Raw genomic sequence first — 10,926 nt, forward strand, 5'->3', positions numbered from 1 at the left:
GGGAAGACGTGCTCGTGCACGCGAAACCCACATTTCCCTAACGCACGCAAATAGCGTAGACAGAAAAACTCCAAATACCAGCGCTAGAAAATACATGATTTTATGCGTTAGACCTAGCGATGATAAATAGATCAAGAAATGACTATTTCCCTATGGTGGATTTATGGATTTTAATTATTGAATATTCACAACACCATTAAATTGTTTCAGACTTTTATATTACATCAACTACATATCAACATCACTAGTAACAACATTTTATTTAAAAAAATATTACATTTAAACGGACACAAAAATAATGTCAACTTTTCACGATTCACAAACACTACACAATGGGAAACAATTCTCATTTACCTTTATTATTGCATTTCAGTTATTCAACTCATATGCTTGCAGCAACAGCATATCTACATAGGCTTAACACATGATCAGTCATGGATGCACATACATTACTTTTAACATTCACTCATACATGTGCATTCAAATGATGGGGGGAAAACACATTACATTCTCTCGAGGAATCACAAAACACAACATATGGATTTTACTGTACTTTTAACATCATGATTCCATCACCAGAAACCATTTGGAATTACGTACAACAAGAACATCATTACACCAGATTACAGATGTCACTTTATGGGAAGGAACAACAATGCCAGACCGCTATATAGAAGTCAGCATATGTGGGACACAATCACAATATATACGTACATGTACATAACACGCATCACCCATCACGCAACCACAAAGCACACATTTAGATTTTATTCAGCACACAATAACAATGTAGCACAATACAACAACACAATGAGGATTTCAGAACTACATAGGCAGGTTAATAATATCATGACGTCATTAGAAGATTCAACCATACACATCACAGATTCACGATTGTTCCGCCCCTTTATGAACTTTAACACTCAATACTACAGTACAACATATAGGTAAAGAACAGTTTGGAACAGCATTATTAGGGAGATTTGAATGGGACAATTAATAAATATTGTCAGATCGCAAATCACTTATATATATAATACTACAGATGACAGCCGGAAGTTATTCAGCATTAGTGCCATTTGAAAGGGACGCATACAATATTGACAGCTCGGCAATCACTTATATACACAATACTACAGATGACAGCCGGAAGTTATTCAGTATTAGTGCCATTTGAAAGGGACGCATACAATATTGACATCTCGGCAATCACTTATATATACAATACTACAGATGACAGCCGGAAGTTATTCAGCATTAGTGCGATTTTAAAGGGACGCATACAATATTGACAGTTCGGCAATCACTTATATATACAATACTACAGATGGCAGACGGGAAGTTCGCAATTATTATTGCGATTTGAAAGGGACGCATACAATATTGACAGCTCGGCAATCACTTATATATACAATACTACAGATGGCAGACGGGAAGTTCGCAATTATTATTGCGATTTGAAAGGGACGCGTACAATATTGACAGCTCGGCAATCACTTATATATACAATACTACAGATGGCAGACGGGAAGTTCGCAATTATTATTGCGATTTTAAAGGGACGCGTACAATATTGACAGCTCGGCAATCACTTATATATACAATACTACAGATGGCAGACGGGAAGTTTGCAATTATTATTGCGATTTTAAAGGGACGCGTACAATATTGACTGCTCGGCAATCACTTATATATACAATACTACAGATGGCAGATGTTACTTTATCGTTTACAAACAATGTTGCAGCAACATTGATCGATCACATTCGATGCACATTATACACAACTATGCACTTTCATTCATGTTAGCCTGGACGTGTGCTTGTTACTATAAGATCGCGTTTAAGAAATATTGATTACGCATATGAACAAACATTACAAACATGCACTGTATGTGTGATATTTGACACTTTCACATTGAGATTCATTGGGGGAAAACAACATTTCAGCAAACAACAAAAAAACGCCCACTGTGAAAGCATTCGCGCCGCTCACATACAAACAAGTGAATACAATCAGCAATCATTACAAACTCACTACCATTGGACTAATTGTACTATAAATCCCACAAACAACATGGCCAAAGCATCACTTGTGATCCACATCAGATCAAGTGCATACCTTGTTACGCTGTTTTGAAAGATGGATGACGATGACATGGTAGACACTGCTGGTGCTGCTATTGGCGAACTAGCTGTTGATCGAATCAGGCAGCCTCGGCGGCTCAGACTGAGACGAAGGGGTCATCTGGTTCGAGGTCCTCGTGTCTACAGGGTGAGACCCACCTTGGAAAACATGAGCGACTTTGAGGTTTATGATAAGTATCGGCTCAATCGCGAACAGCTCATTGGCCTTTACGATCTTCTTAAACCTCATTTGGAGCCACGTATACAAATAAGGACTGCTGTTCCCGCCATGAATAAGATGCTAAGCTGTCTATACGTCCTGGCCTCCGGGAGTTTTCAATCCGGAGAACTGTACATGCATGGCCTGGCTCAAGGTACATTCTCTGTGGTGTTTGATAACTTTCTGGACGCCATGGTACGTATCAGTAAGCATTACATAGGATTCCCACAGAATGATGGTGATTGGAGGCGCCTGAAGCGGGAATTCTTTGATATTGCTGAATTGCCCAATGTCTTGGGAGCCATAGATTGTACCCACATTGCGCTGCGTGCTCCAATTGATGACTTGCCCTTCAGAAATCGCAAACATTTTCATAGCCTCAACGTGCAGTATGTTTGTGACGCACGGATGAGGATTATGCATGTGTGTGCGAATTTTGGAGGGGCTAGTCATGATGCCCGCATCCTCTCTCTGTCGTCCCTGTGGAGACCGTTTGAGGAAAGACGAATGCCCCCTGGTTATCTAGTTGGTGAGTATTTGTGCACAACATGGTTAATTAGTTTGACAATTGCCACTGTAGTTTTAAAATGTTAGCGTAATGTTCAGCTATAGGATGCAATTTAACCATTTATTTTTCCCCACGCTAATGTCTACTTTTAGTTCAATGCAGATATGTAGCATGTCTTACCTTAAATGCTCAGATAGAGAATGCAATGTAACCATGTAGTTAGCATTTTACACAAGGTTTGGTTTAGGAGAAATACGCATATGTAGCATGTCTTAGCTGAAATGGGAAGATATTAGCTAATGCAATTTAACCATGTAATTGTCTCTTTCCGCTAATGTCTTTTAGTTCAATGCAGATATGTAGCATGTCTTACCTTAAATGCTCAGAGAATGCAATGTAACCATGTAGTTAGCATTTTACACAAGGTTTGGTTTAGGAGAAATACGCATATGTAGCATGTCTTAGCTGAAATGGAAAGATATTAGCTAATGCAATTTAACCATGTCATTGTCTCTTTCCGCTAATGTCTACTTTTAGTTCAATGCAGATATGTAGCATGTCTTACCTTAAATGCTCAGAGAATGCAATGTAACCATGTAGTTAGCATTTTACACAAGGTTTGGTTTAGGAGAAATACGCATATGTAGCATGTCTTAGCTGAAATGGGAAGATATTAGCTAATGCAATTTAACCATGTCATTGTCTCTTTCCGCTAATGTCTTTTAGTTCAATGCAGATATGTAGCATGTCTTACCTTAAATGCTCAGAGAATTCAATGTAACCATGTAGTTTGGATTTTACACAAGGTTTGGTTTAGGAGAAATACGCATATGTAGCATGTCTTAGCTGAAATGGGAAGATATTAGCTAATGCAATTTAACCATGTCATTGTCTCTTTCCGCTAATGTCTTTTAGTTCAATGCAGATATGTAGCATGTCTTACCTTAAATGCTCAGAGAATGCAATGTAACCATGTAGTTAGCATTTTACACAAGGTTTGGTTTAGGAGAAATACGCATATGTAGCATGTCTTAGCTGAAATGGGAAGATATTAGCTAATACAATTTAACCATGTCATTGTCTCTTTCCGCTAATGTCTTTTAATTCAATGCAGATATGTAGCATGTCTTACCTTAAATGCTCAGAGAATGCAATGTAACCATGTAGTTAGCATTTTACACAAGGTTTGGTTTAGGAGAAATACGCATATGTAGCATGTCTTAGCTGAAATGGGAAGATATTAGCTAATGCAATTTAACCATGTCATTGTCTCTTTCCGCTAATGTCTTTTAGTTCAATGCAGATATGTAGCATGTCTTACCTTAAATGCTCAGATAGAGAATGCAATGTAACCATGTAATTAAATTTATACAGGGAGATATAGTATCAGACCATATATTAATGGTCTGATAAAGTAAGGGAAATAAAGGCACACAGAGAATTTTTTTCATAACAAAAATACATTTATTAATTATAATCCCTTGTCACATTTCGTGAAAAACTCTGCATTGACTCAAACCAACACAAAATAAGGTAAACACCATATATATACAAACACCTTACGTCTAAGGTAACAAATGCCTGCAGGATATCTGTAAAGCATACGTATGCTGCTAAATCTAATAATACCTAAGACACACATTAATCAGGTTGCTAGATTGTATATAGACCTAAGCTAGAACATATATGCACATATCCTAATAATAGTTATAACATGTCTAAGGCAGTGTGTCAAAACATAATGGAAAAGAGAAACAGCTGAAAAAAGTCTCTCTCAGAAGCAAGGAGGAAACACAGTTAGATACTGCACTCGGTCCAGAAAAATGCAAAGTGAGCAAACAATCCTTCATGCAAAAGGTAAAGTAAACGTATTAGTTCTTACTGTAATATGTTCCAAAAAGTAAGATTTCAAATCACTTGCCAGGATAGAGCATGCAGCAGTGAAACAAACCGGCTCTGTGTCCCAGGAGATTTTCAAAAAAGCAGACCGCTCTCTCTGTGGCGTCTGATGTCACTGGGGGGGGAGTGGTATAGCTTGCAAGCTCCTCCAATCGGACTTGTAGGTAAAGTGCGCTTTCCGTGTGTAGTAGTGATCAGCTGTACCGGCATCCGCCACACCGAGAAAGAACCAGGCTTTCCCTAGGCTGATAGATCAGAAGCATCGGAGCGTACGCCAGGATATACGCAAACTTGCTCAGATGGATGCGATGTGTATGTTCCTCTCGCTCTTAGCTTACGTGCATTCACTTAGACTCCACAGGTGCCTGTTTTCCAAGTCCTGTATTCGCTTAACAGGATGACAGATTAAACACCAAGCAGTCCTTATAGTAGCACAGACCATATGTTTTTTAGCAGCATGTTTCCTTGTAGTCAGCACATAAAAACAGGTATGCAGATAAAGTGCAGGCAGTAGAAAGGTATAAAAGGCTATGCGTGTCCCATAGACCTTAGAACCTTAGACAGTTCTTGTAAACAGGAGTTAGTCGACCTGCTCCTGAATAAAACACTTCAGTGTTAAAAACACAAACCAACGATCGTTTCACCCCCACATCCAGTGTGTTTCACAGGGGTTCATCAGGGCTTGAATGGATCCTTACCGGATTTCCTCTTAAGATAAAGCTCACCTGACATTCCTCAGGTGTGCTTCCCCCACCTGGGGTAATTAATTAATTAAAGGTGTATTCACATAAGTAAACATATTCCAGTTTGGATATGCATATTATCAAAATACAAAAACCTTATGTGTAAAGTTGTAAAGATTCTAGTTATACACTAAAATCCTAGGGAAAGAAAAAGCCTAATTCCTCAGCTTTCTAACACTTATTACCACAACAAAAAATGATGACACCTTACGAATATAGCACATGTCTTGTCTGAAAGTGGGAGAGTCCACTGACTATAAAAAACTAGCATACTCTAATTTATCATTAAGTCCTACTGGGTATCTAGTATTAAGTTTATAGATCCATTTTGTTTCTTTCTGTAATAGAACTTTGTCATTATTGCCACCTCTACCATTAGTTATCCCTTTGTCTATTATAGTAAATTTCAAAGATTCTACACTTCCATTATGGAACATGCCAAAGTGTCTTGCCACATTTGTGTCATTTTCATGAAGGATATCGTCCCGATGTTCCTGTACCCGGTCCTTTACTAACCTTTTGGTTTTCCCAACGTAAAAGACCGGGCACGAGCAGCGAAGAAGATAGATTACCCCTTCAGATTTGCAGTTGAAGAAGAATTTTATGTCAAAAACCTTATCACATGAAGTAAAGAACTGTTTGGTGCTATCCATGTGGGCACAGTACACACAGTGCCCACATGGATAGCTACCTTTTATTCCCTTGTCCCTTCTTAGCCAATCAGCATTAGAGGGCCCTCTCACAAATTGACTCTGAACCAAGTGATCTCTCAAACTTAGTGCTTTTCTAGCTGTTAGTAGTGGTTTTTCACCAATAGAATCTCTAACCTTGTCATCCAAAGTAAGTATATGCCAGTTATTAGCTAGTGCTGATCTAATATTGGACCATTGATTATTAAACTTAGTGATAAATCTAATTTGCGTCTCTTTGGGCTTTGATTTTTTGTTATACAGCAGGTGGTCTCTAGGAGTCTTTCGTGCCTTCCACAAAGCTTTTTTAAGACATTTATATAACGCAGGGGTTACTAGAGAGCCCACCTATGGATGAGTTACAAATTGTTAATCTCTCATCTTTCCCTCTGAATCTGGCACATGTTGATCTCCTTAAAAAGGGTCTCTCTTTCTGCCCTACAGCTAATATTGATAAATTTGAGGTACTGAAAGATTTACATCTATTTGCTAGGAAAATTGTTTTATCTGTGGTAATGAAAACTAGAAACTCTAACACTTTGGATGCTAATGATCAGCTAGCTTTGAGAGATTTGGAATCTCTATTAGATGATAATGATCAGGAGGGTCCTACTAATGAATCCCAGGACAATCCTGCTATTTACCAAAAACCCATTTTTAGGTCCAAATCCTCATACATGCCTTCCCTTTCTTTAGTGCCATCTGTCAATCTCTTTGTGAAGAAAATGGAAAAGGAAATTGACACGATGATTCCTTTTAAGACAGATGACAATTTGAAACCCAGAGAGAGGAAAGCTTTGAGGGAACTGTCTGGAGCCAGGGGGTTGGTGATTAAACCGGCCGATAAGGGCGGAAATTTAGTCCTTTTGGATGAACAGCTTTATGTAAATGAAGCAAAACGCCAATTGAACGACAAGAACCAATATGTAAGGTTGGATCACAACCCCCTGGCACAGATACAGAATTCTCTCTTTAAACTTCTAAATGAAGCAAGATGTAGGGGAACCATAGATCAGAAAGAGTTTAAGTTCCTGGTCTCTGATTTCCCTGTAATGCCTGTTTTCTATATTCTCCCGAAATTACATAAGAACTTGAAGTGTCCCCCAGGAAGGCCTATCGTGTCAGGGATTGGCAGTGTCACTGAGAAAGCTGGGGAGTATGTAGATAAATATTTACGTCCATTCCTTTTATCTTTAACATCATATGTTAAGGACACAGCAGATCTTTTGAGGAAACTTGATGGAGTGGTAGTAAATGATAATACACTGCTAGCTTCTCTAGATGTAGAGGGGCTATACTCCTCTATTCCTCATGATATTGGACTTCAGGCAATAAGGAAATTTTTGGAAACAAAAGGTCCCCTGTTCTCAGAACATTCTGAGTTTGTTATTTCTCTACTTAGATTTGTCCTTCAGAATAATGTATTTACGTTTGACGGACAGATCTATAAACAGATACGGGGAACAGCTATGGGGGCAGTGTGTGCCCCCACCTACGCCTGCCTCCATTTGGGGGCTTGGGAGTCAGATATATTTGAACGACACAGTGACACCTTTAATAATAAGGTGTTAATGTGGGTAAGATATGTGGATGATGTTCTTGTCCTATGGGATGGGAGTGTAGAAGAATTTCATGATTTTGTTCATGAACTTAACCATAATGACAGGAACATCATCCTCACATCAGAGACAAACAAGACCGAACTAAACTTTCTTGATATTACTATTAAGAAGGAAGGTTTGAAGATCGTGACAGAAAATTTTAGGAAAAAGAATGCCACTAACAGCATCTTACATGCTGATAGTGGTCATCCTGTCCATCTGATTAAGGGTATTCCGTATGGACAGTTCCTCCGGCTTAGGAGAAACTGTTCATCACTAACAAAATTTGATACACATGCTGCCCTAATGAAAGAAAGATTTCTCAAAAGAGGATATTCCAATAAATGTCTTAAAAAAGCTTTGTGGAAGGCACGAAAGACTCCTAGAGACCACCTGCTGTATAACAAAAAATCAAAGCCCAAAGAGACGCAAATTAGATTTATCACTAAGTTTAATAATCAATGGTCCAATATTAGATCAGCACTAGCTAATAACTGGCATATACTTACTTTGGATGACAAGGTTAGAGATTCTATTGGTGAAAAACCACTACTAACAGCTAGAAAAGCACTAAGTTTGAGAGATCACTTGGTTCAGAGTCAATTTGTGAGAGGGCCCTCTAATGCTGATTGGCTAAGAAGGGACAAGGGAATAAAAGGTAGCTATCCATGTGGGCACTGTGTGTACTGTGCCCACATGGATAGCACCAAACAGTTCTTCACTTCATGTGATAAGGTTTTTGACATAAAATTCTTCTTCAACTGCAAATCTGAAGGGGTAATCTATCTTCTTCGCTGCTCGTGCCCGGTCTTTTACGTTGGGAAAACCAAAAGGTTAGTAAAGGACCGGGTACAGGAACATCGGGACGATATCCTTCATGAAAATGACACAAATGTGGCAAGACACTTTGGCATGTTCCATAATAGAAGTGTAGAATCTTTGAAATTTACTATAATAGACAAAGGGATAACTAATGGTAGAGGTGGCAATAATGACAAAGTTCTATTACAGAAAGAAACAAAATGGATCTATAAACTTAATACTAGATACCCAGTAGGACTTAATGATAAATTAGAGTATGCTAGTTTTTTATAGTCAGTGGACTCTCCCACTTTCAGACAAGACATGTGCTATATTCGTAAGGTGTCATCATTTTTTGTTGTGGTAATAAGTGTTAGAAAGCTGAGGAATTAGGCTTTTTCTTTCCCTAGGATTTTAGTGTATAACTAGAATCTTTACAACTTTACACATAAGGTTTTTGTATTTTGATAATATGCATATCCAAACTGGAATATGTTTACTTATGTGAATACACCTTTAATTAATTAATTACCCCAGGTGGGGGAAGCACACCTGAGGAATGTCAGGTGAGCTTTATCTTAAGAGGAAATCCGGTAAGGATCCATTCAAGCCCTGATGAACCCCTGTGAAACACACTGGATGTGGGGGTGAAACGATCGTTGGTTTGTGTTTTTAACACTGAAGTGTTTTATTCAGGAGCAGGTCGACTAACTCCTGTTTACAAGAACTGTCTAAGGTTCTAAGGTCTATGGGACACGCATAGCCTTTTATACCTTTCTACTGCCTGCACTTTATCTGCATACCTGTTTTTATGTGCTGACTACAAGGAAACATGCTGCTAAAAAACATATGGTCTGTGCTACTATAAGGACTGCTTGGTGTTTAATCTGTTATCCTGTGAAGCGAATACAGGACTTGGAAAACAGGCACCTGTGGAGTCTAAGTGAATGCACGTAAGCTAAGAGCGAGAGGAACATACACATCGCATCCATCTGAGCAAGTTTGCGTATATCCTGGCGTACGCTCCGATGCTTCTGATCTATCAGCTTAGGGAAAGCCTGGTTCTTTCTCGGTGCGGCGGATGCCGGTACAGCTGATCACTACTACACACGGAAAGCGCACTTTACCTACAAGTCTGATTGGAGGAGCTTGCAAGCTATACCACTCCCCCCCCCAGTGACATCAGACGCCACAGAGAGAGCGGTCTGCTTTTTTGAAAATCTCCTGGGACACAGAGCCGGTTTGTTTCACTGCTGCATGCTCTATCCTGGCAAGTGATTTGAAATCTTACTTTTTGGAACATATTACAGTAAGAACTAATACGTTTACTTTACCTTTTGCATGAAGGATTGTTTGCTCACTTTGCATTTTTCTGGACCGAGTGCAGTATCTAACTGTGTTTCCTCCTTGCTTCTGAGAGAGACTTTTTTCAGCTGTTTCTCTTTTCCATTATGTTTTGACACACTGCCTTAGACATGTTATAACTATTATTAGGATATGTGCATATATGTTCTAGCTTAGGTCTATATACAATCTAGCAACCTGATTAATGTGTGTCTTAGGTATTATTAGATTTAGCAGCATACGTATGCTTTACAGATATCCTGCAGGCATTTGTTACCTTAGACGTAAGGTGTTTGTATATATATGGTGTTTACCTTATTTTGTGTTGGTTTGAGTCAATGCAGAGTTTTTCACGAAATGTGACAAGGGATTATAATTAATAAATTTATTTTTGTTATGAAAAAAATTCTCTGTGTGCCTTTATTTCCCTTACTTTATCAGACCATTAATATATGGTCTGATACTATATCTCCCTGTATAAATTTAATTTCATTACTGATTAAGGGTGGCACCGAAATTTATATTATCAGCAATATTTTCCATTCTCTCATACACCCCCATTTATATAATGTAACCATGTAGTTTGCATTTTACACAAGGTTTGGTTTAGGAGAAATATGCATATGTAGCATGTCTTAGATGAAATGGGAAGATAGAGAATAATATTGAACTAGATTTTTTAATTTTACAAAAAAAATTTGATACTGGATTATCGTGTACAAAACTTTTTATTGGACTCAAAATACTATTTTGAGGATTCTGTTAGAATTATGTTCTGTTCATAATTTATAGGTGATTCTGTGTACATGAGCCGGCCTTGGCTCATTACCCCCTTGCGTAGCCCGACTGATGTGTCTGAGGAGCGCTACAATAGGGCTCATAAGAGAACCAGGGCGGTGGTTGAACGGATGTTCGGGCTCCTGAAGATGAGGTTCAGGTGCCTGGACAGGTCGGGAGGAGCCCTCCAGTACAACCCAAAGAAGGTGGCTAAGATC

Source organism: Bombina bombina, chromosome 11 (genome assembly GCF_027579735.1).
Source record: "Bombina bombina isolate aBomBom1 chromosome 11, aBomBom1.pri, whole genome shotgun sequence".
Classification (NCBI taxonomy): domain Eukaryota; kingdom Metazoa; phylum Chordata; class Amphibia; order Anura; family Bombinatoridae; genus Bombina; species Bombina bombina.